Genomic DNA, 8,511 nt, shown 5'->3' with positions numbered 1-8,511 from the left:
TTATAATCCAGTATGATCTCACTCTGACCACTGGGTACACTGGTTCTTGGATCTCCAAGGAAGTGCAAGGTCAGCCACTGTCTGGGGCCACCCAGCAGGAGCTACAGAGACATCTGCATATTTCTCTTCTTTGTATGGGGTTTGGAAGTGCCCAGACGAGGCCCAGCTGTGAAACAAAGCAGGGTGCTGCTCCCAGGTCTTGGGCCTTCTTTTGGAAGCTCTGGGGCTCTCTGACCCAGCTGCAGTTTGACAGGTTTTAGGCAGAGAAAGGACAGGCCATTCATTTGCAAAAGCCGATGCACACAGCTTGGATGGGGTTGTAAATTGGGTGAGACAGGGTCTCTGGGAATCACCAGGGAAGAGGAAACAGCAATGGCTGCCAGTCATCCCTGCACCGGAGAGGTCCCGGGTCTCCGCGTCCCGTGCACCAATGCAGGAACAATGATTGCTGCGAGCACCTCTGAGAGAAAGCCACCCTCACGTTCCTGTCCTGATGCCAAACAGTCCAGTTTCTCCCCATATGTTTCTGAGTCCCCCAGAGTCTCGCCAAGAACTGGAGTTCAGAGCAAGCAGGAGCTTGTATCTCCATCCCAATTAAAAGAGCAGCACATCCAGGTGCCAGCACTTTCCACAGCTCCGCACCTCTTACCAGTCTCAATGCGCTTTCTTCACCTCTCTAGTTGTGGAACTTCCACTCAGCCAGCTTTCCTGTGGTTCTGGGTGGTAGTTGTTCTGCCTTTTAGTTGTAATTTTGATGTGGTTGTGAGAGGCAGCAAATATAGGTGTTTAGCTATGCCGCCACCTTGGTTCTCCCCCACCCCAATAAATTTAATTCAAAAAAAGAATAATAGTTTTACCTAAAAAATTAAGGAGGGAATTATCCCTTGCAAAATAATACAAAATGAGTTTTCATGCATTTAAATATATCTAAGCCAGCAGCCTCTGCTGCAGCATAGGATGGATAACATGTCTGACAATGTGTTCCCTTCTATTAGCCCAGTGACACTTTCTTTGTTCCATGAGGTTCAGAGTAGACTATTACATTAGCACATCAGCACTGGCGTCTGCCATTAATACATGAAATGCAGTCAGGAAAGATATGTGCTTCTGATTCTGTACTATTGAGTCTAAGGCTTTGGACAAAACATAACCCCTCTGAGCCCTGGTATCTCTATAGATGAGAAGATAGGGGAAGATCAGATCATGTAAGTCTGATGACCGTCCCTGCCCCCCAGCCCCCCCGCCACCCAGGGTTTACATTTTACACCGATATCTGGGCCTTGTCCCTAAAGAAGAAGCCCCCAGACTCCCCCACTGGTTTGAATCCTGAGCCCTGGCTGCTTACCCACACTTCCTCTCAGATGTTGGTTGATTATAGTGATAAACCTTGACAGCGAACCATGACTTCCTCCCTCCCCCACTGACCTTCAGCTTAGCTTAAGGGAAACTCCATTCTGGGCAGGTGTGATAAAGAAGATGGGGCTCCTGTTCCCCTCAGTTAACCATCAAGTATATGCTACCTTACAAATAGGGGCAGGCTGGCAGCATTTCTCATGATGCCCTTTAACTCTGAGTTACAGGACTAAACTGGCGAGCACAGCCAGCAGCACCCTCCTGCTCCTCTAGAAGGAAGCAGGGAAGCAAGTGTGCTTCTCCCAGTCTGCCACTCTCAGCACACCCTCCGTTCCCTTCCTTACTCACCTGCCAGGACTTTTTAGTCCCCTTCCTCCAAAACTCATTCATTTGCTTGGACAACCCTGAATTCTTAGCACTTGACCTTGGGGCAGAAGAGGTTCCTTAGAACAGAAACCAGGAAATAATTCAGAGTCTACTGGATCCATCTCTAGCATTCAGTCACAGCACAGAGGCTCTATCCCAGGCACAACAGGCTAAGAATACTGAAGCCCAGCGGCCCACACTCCAGTTCCCTCATATGATGGAGGGTCCATGCTTGGAGAAGCAGGTTGTGAAGACCAGAGACTACAATCCCAGCTTACAGCCCAGAGCGATGGTTCAGCACTTTTGAACAGGAGGAAAAGAAGTCCATAATTACACAGAACTCCAAAGCTCTCTTCAAAAGAAATGACTTTATTTGAAAACGAGTGTGGGAAGTTCAAAGGGCACTCTTGAAAACAGTGAAAATTTATTGGTAAGTAGTTTACAGGAGTCTGGTAATCCCATAAGAGTTTCAAGAGGAACCATAGGTCAGCAATGTTCTAGAGAGAACCAGGAAAAGAGACATGTACAAAGGGTCGTTCTAGGATCAGAGAAAACTTGAAAGACTGGCCCCAAAAACCACCCTAATTTTTTATTGTTTCTCATAGTCCACTCTATTTCCAAGAAATGAGCTACAAGATGTTACTGTAAATTCACTTGTGTACAGGAAAGCATGCACCCTGCCTCAACCACAGCACTTTCCAACCTCACATCCTTCTTGTTCTGTTTAACTCATCACTTAAAGTTTTGGTCACAGCACAGACTAGAAAGGCTAGGTTACAGGGCCCACATCCCTTATTTGTACCTGCTCAAGTGTTCAGAGGGGTAAGAGGAGAACAAACCTCATCATGGAGATCGCCCTGAACAGTGTTCAGGATCAAACAGCAATTTGAGCCCTAGAAATGCAGAAGGTAAATCACTGTGCAGAGCACTGCACTACATTACTTAAAACACCCAGTTTTTAACAAAACTGTAAGACATACAAAGAAACAGGAAATTGTGACCTATGTAGTGAAAACAACTCAGGCAGCAGTAACTCTCTGTGACAAGACCAACATATTGGATTTGAAAACAGTGCTTCAAAGCAGCAGTTTGAAGTATGTTTAAAGAACTGAGGGAAATAATTCTTAGAAAATAAAAGAAGCTATGATGAAAATATCTCATAGTCTCATTGTTTTGCAATATTTCTTGAAAAAATATCACTTGGAAATATCACTTAAAATTAGAATTAGGGGGCTCATTTCTGAGCTGTGAAAGACCATAAATGGCTATTTGGAAATATAAGGAGACACCAGCATTTCTCCTGTCGTCTGCAAATATAACACATCTGCATTGATTGGAAAGCAAAGGACTCCAGATAAACGTAGCAACCTGAAAGGCAAGGGAGCTGTCATCAAGGCCCCATTTAGCAATACTTCATTGAACCCCAATGGACAACCACAAAAGGGGAAAACTAAACTATGCAAAATCCATGCATTCAGCAGGGAGAATGATGAGAGGAGCTAGCATGGTAGCCATCATTTAATCTAAAACTACTGACCAGGATTCCACATGCAGACATCATCTTGAGGGGCCCTGCAGAATTATTGCTGGTGGAACAACCACATCTGGTGAAATCTTTTAACTATTAAAGTCTCTAAAAGCTGCCCTAAGTTCATATAGCAAATGAAGAAATGTTAATTTTTTGCAATATACCAAATTTTAGTAACAAGAGTGGGTGATACTTAACCCATGACTTCCTCCCTCCCCCACTCACCTTCAGCTCAGCTTAAGGGAAACTCCACTCTGGACAGGTGTGGTAAAGAAGATGGGGCTCCTGTTCCCCTCAGTTAACCATCAAGTATATGCTACCTTACAAATAGGGGCTGTCTGGCAGCATTTCTCATGATGCCCTTTAACTCTGAGTTACAGGACTAAAATGGCAAGCATAGCCAGTAGCACCCTCCTGCTCCTCTAGACATAGCAGAGAGGCTCTATCCCAGACATAACAGGCTAAGAATACTGAAGCCCAGCAGCTCACACTCCAGCTCCCTCATATGATGGAGGGTCCATGCTGGGAGAGGCATGTTGTGAAGACCAGAGACTACAATCCCAGCTTAGAGCCCAGAGCGATGGTTCAGCACTTTTGAATAGGAGGAAAAGAAGTCCATAATTACAGAGAACTCCAAAGCTCTCCTCAAAAGAAATGACTTTATTTAAAAATGTGTGTGGGAAGTTCAAAGGGCACTCTTGAAAACAGTCCAGAGACATTGTAAATAACAGGAGAGCAATCAGCTGGCAATTGGTAGACATAACAACTGGGTACAATACAAACGGAGACACAGAGCTTAACAGAAAGATTAAGGAAAGAGACAAACAAGGAGAGCACTGCTAAGACTATTGTCATCCCACGTGACATCCCAAGGCTGCACCTTCTGAGGAGCATCATCAGAGGTTTCACACTGCAGGGGACATAGACTTCCCCAGAAGAGTCCAGCCATGTCACTAAACAAACATGCAAACAACAGCAGCTTGAGCCCTAGAAATGCAGAAGGTAAATCACTATCCAGAGCACTGCACTACATTACTTAAAACACCCACTTTTTAACAAAACTGCAAGACATACTAAGAAACAGAAAATTGTGACCTATGTAGTGAAAACAATTCAGGCAGCAGTAACTCTCTGTGACAAGGCCAACATATTGGATTTGAAAACAGTGCTTCAAAGCAGCAGTTTGAAGTATGTTTAAAGAACTGAGGGAAATAATTCTTAGAAAATAAAAGAAGCTATGATGAAAATATCTCATCAAATAAATATTGTCACTAAAGATAGGGATTATTTTTTAAGAACAAAATATAAATTCTGGAGTTGAAATTATAGCTGAAATGTAATTTTTACTAGAGAGGCTCAAAGGTAGGTTTGAACGAGCAAAAGAAAGAAACAATGACTGGTGTAAAAATAACAGAAGTCAAGTGGAAAGACACTTCAATAATAATAGTTGCATATTTCAACATCCCACTTTGGATAATGCATAGAAGCACTAATCAGAAGGTCAACAAAGATGAGATGTGGTGACCAAATAGATCTAACACTAGAACACTCCACCAAAAAACACCAGAATACATATTCTCCGCAATGCACAAAGAACATTCTCCTAAAAAGACCATGTGTGAGGCCATAAAATAAACCTCAATAAATTTAAGAGGCTTGGAACCATACAAAGTATGATTTCCAGCCACAATGAAGGAAAATTAACAATCAGTAACAGAAAAAAAAACTTGAGGAAAGAACTATGTGTGTGTTTTTTAATCCTCACTAAGGATATTTTTCCCATTGATTTTTAGAGAGTGGAGGGGAAGGAAGGAGGGAGGGAGGGAGGGAGGGAGGGAGGGAGGAAGAGAAGAGAGAGAGAGAGAGAGAGAGGTAAAAGAGACACATCGATTGGTTGCATCCCACACCCATTCTGACCATGGTCCATGGATTGGACCTGCAACCCAGTTACATGTCAATGACTTTGAATCTAACCTATAACCCTCCAGTGCTCAGGCCTATGCTCAAATAGCTGAACACCCCATCTAGGGAAAAACCAATATTAAACAACACAATTCTAAATTACCAATGAATGAAAGATGATATAAAAAGGGAAATTATAAATACCTTGAGATGAATAGAAATGAAAAAAACAACATAGCAAAACTCATGGGGTGTAGCCAAAGCGATACTTAGAAATTTTATATCTGGAAATATACATGTAGCTATTGATATTATTGAGATGAATAGAAATGAAAAAAACAACATAGCAAAACTCATGGGGTGTAGCCAAAGCGATACTTAGAGGAAATTTTATATCTGGAAATATACACGTAGCTATCGATATTAAACCAAGAAGAAAGATATCAAACCAATATCCTAATATTCCACATTAAGGCAGTGATTAAGGCAGCAAACAAAACCTAAAGCACTAACAAGAAAAATACAATAAACAGTACAAGTGGAAATTAATGAACTAGAAAATAGAAAAACAATACAGAAAACCAACAAAACCAAAGCTTGTTTCTTTGAAAATATCAAAAAATTGACAAATATTTAGCTAGTTTGACCAAAAGCTTATAGAGAATTAGTAAAATCAGCAATGAAAAAGGGACATTATTACTAAGCTTATGGAAATAAAACAATTATAAGTATACATTATAAACAATTTTATGCTTTCCAAATTAGATAGCATAGATAAAATGGAAAAATTCATAAACTATGAAAACTAACTCAAAGAAAAAATGGGCAACTAAATAGACCTATCTATACTAATAAAAAGGCAATATGCTAAGTAGACTGGATAGACCAGATGTCTTCCAGATGTCCTTCCAGACAAAACTCATGGAGGCAGAGGCTATTAAGGGCAATCTGGCTGGCAGGGGAGAGCAGTTAGGGGCGATCAGGCCAGCAGGGGAGAGCAGTTAGGAGCAATCAAACTGGCAGAGGAGAGCAGTTAGGGGCGATCAGGTTGTCAGGGGAGAAAGGTTAGGGGTGATCAGACAGGCAGGCAGAGGTGAATAGGGGTGATCAGACAGGTAGGCAGAATAGTTAGGAGTGATCAGGCAGGCAGGCAGAGGGGTTGGGGGGATCAGGCAGGCAGGCAGATTGGTTAGGGGTGATTAGGCAGGCAGGCAGATGAACGGTTAGCAGCCAGTGATCCTGGATTGTGAGAGGGATGTCCAACTGCTTATTTAGACCCGATCCCTTCAGTTGAACATCCCCCAAGGGGTCCCAGATTGAGAGGGTTGCAGGCCAGGCTGAGGGCACCACGCGCCCTGTGCATGGATTTCGTGCACCAGGCCTCTAGTAATATATAAAGGGATTAAATTTCTAATATAAAACATTACCTACAAAGAAAACCTAAAGCCCAGATTCTATCCAACATTTCAGAAGTATTAATAACAATTCTTCACAAACTCTTCCATAAAATAGATGAGGAAAAGCACATTCTAATTTATTCTATAATGCCAGTATTGTCCTGATACCAGAATATAAAAAGATAACACAATAAAGGAAAACCTCAGATAAATATCTCCTAAAAATATGGATGCAAAAATCCTCAACAAAATACAGTTGGTCCTCAGGTTATGTAGGAGATCCCTTCCTATGGCGCGATGTAACACAATATTCACCATAAGCCACCTACATAAGCACCTACACCACTCACATGGAGCACATACACAGCGGTAATGAAGTAAATCAGTAAAAAAAATTTAAAAGAAAGATGACCTTTACTTGTGGTAAATAAATAATAAAAACCATAAAGCACATATGTACATACAAGGGTAAATACTATATTATCCTTACCTTTACTATTGTTGTTGGCTTGCACACTGGACGTTGCAAAGGGAGGAAAGACAGGCTTACACTAGGCTACTTGGGGGAGAAGGTCTGAGAGGCAGAACCTGCAGAAGGTGCATGAGATATTGGGGCAGGTGAGTCTGTAGAGGCATATGAGGTAGAGGGTATGGGATCTGTTGCAGGCCTCTCTACCTTCTTAAAATAACGTCCGAGGCTAGTCTGGAAGGATACCTTCTTCTTGTCCTCGCAAATCTCCTTGTAATACCTCAGGCTATCCATGACCCCTCTGGCAATCTTCATGTACTTGTCAATGTTGGGGTCCTGAGCCTCAAACCTTGCCAAGGCATCCTCTATCATGGCAAAGGCCCCTGACAATTCCTTGCTTATAAATCTCCTCGGCTCTGGGGTTGGTGTGTCTTCCTCTTCAATTAATTGCTGTTTCAGTTGAATGAGGTCCTTGTCTGAGAGTTTTTATCAGAAATGGGTGTTGGATTTTGTCAAATGCTTTTTCTGCATCAATTGATATGACTATGTGGTTTTTTCAAAGCATTCCTCATGAAAACCTCAACAGAATCCTCAAAGCCATGGAAATCATTCACAAACTGGGGACACAATTTTTTCCAAACACCATTCAGGTTCGTCTGCTTAACTTCATCCCAAGAATCAGAAATGTTTTTTATAGCAGCAAGAACATTGTAAGATTTACAAAAGTCCTTGAGAGTCAACTCTATCCTCCTCAGTTGCCCTAAAAGCCATAGAAAATGTCCTTTGGAGGTAGTAGGCCTTGAAAGAGGCAAAACACTTGGTCCATAGGCTGTAAAAGGGAGGTGGTATTAGGTGGAAGGTAAACCACCTTGACATTTGGATGAATGTCATTCAAATCGGCAGGGTGACCAGGGGCATTGTCCAGCACTAGCAACACCTTAAAGGGCAGCCCCTTTGAAGCACAGTAGTCCTTCACTTCTGACACAAAGTGTTTGGTGAACCAGTCCTCAAATATGCTAAGTGTCACCCATGCCTTCTTGTTAGATTTCCAGATGACAGGTAGTTGACCCTTCCATGCACCCTTGAGTGCCCTTGGATTCTTAGCCAGATACAGCAACAAGGGCTTCAGCTTGAAGGCACCAGCAACATTAGCCCCAAGTAGCAAAGTCAATCTCTCCTTGCTGGCTTTATGGCCTGATGCTGTCTTCTCCTCCTTAGCAATGTACATATGTGTAGGCATACACTTCCAGAACAAGCCTGTCTCATCCACATTAAACAATTGTTTATAAGGTAACTCCCCTCCCTAATTATCTCAGCCAACACACTAGGAAAATCACCTGCTGCTTTCACATCACCACTAGCAGCTTCCCCGTGCACTTTAAGATTATGCAAATTAGCATGAGCCTTAAAACGCATCAACCAACCTTTACTAGCCACAAACTCTTCACTTTAACTCCCTTCCCCCTTTTCTTTTTTCAAGGCCTCAAACAATCTTT

The sequence above is a fragment of the Myotis brandtii genome, unplaced genomic scaffold (assembly GCF_000412655.1).
Source record: "Myotis brandtii unplaced genomic scaffold, ASM41265v1 scaffold1533, whole genome shotgun sequence".
NCBI classification, from domain to species: Eukaryota; Metazoa; Chordata; class Mammalia; order Chiroptera; family Vespertilionidae; genus Myotis; species Myotis brandtii.
The sequence above is the reverse complement of the archived record's forward strand: the minus strand, read 5'-3'. Positions refer to the sequence as shown.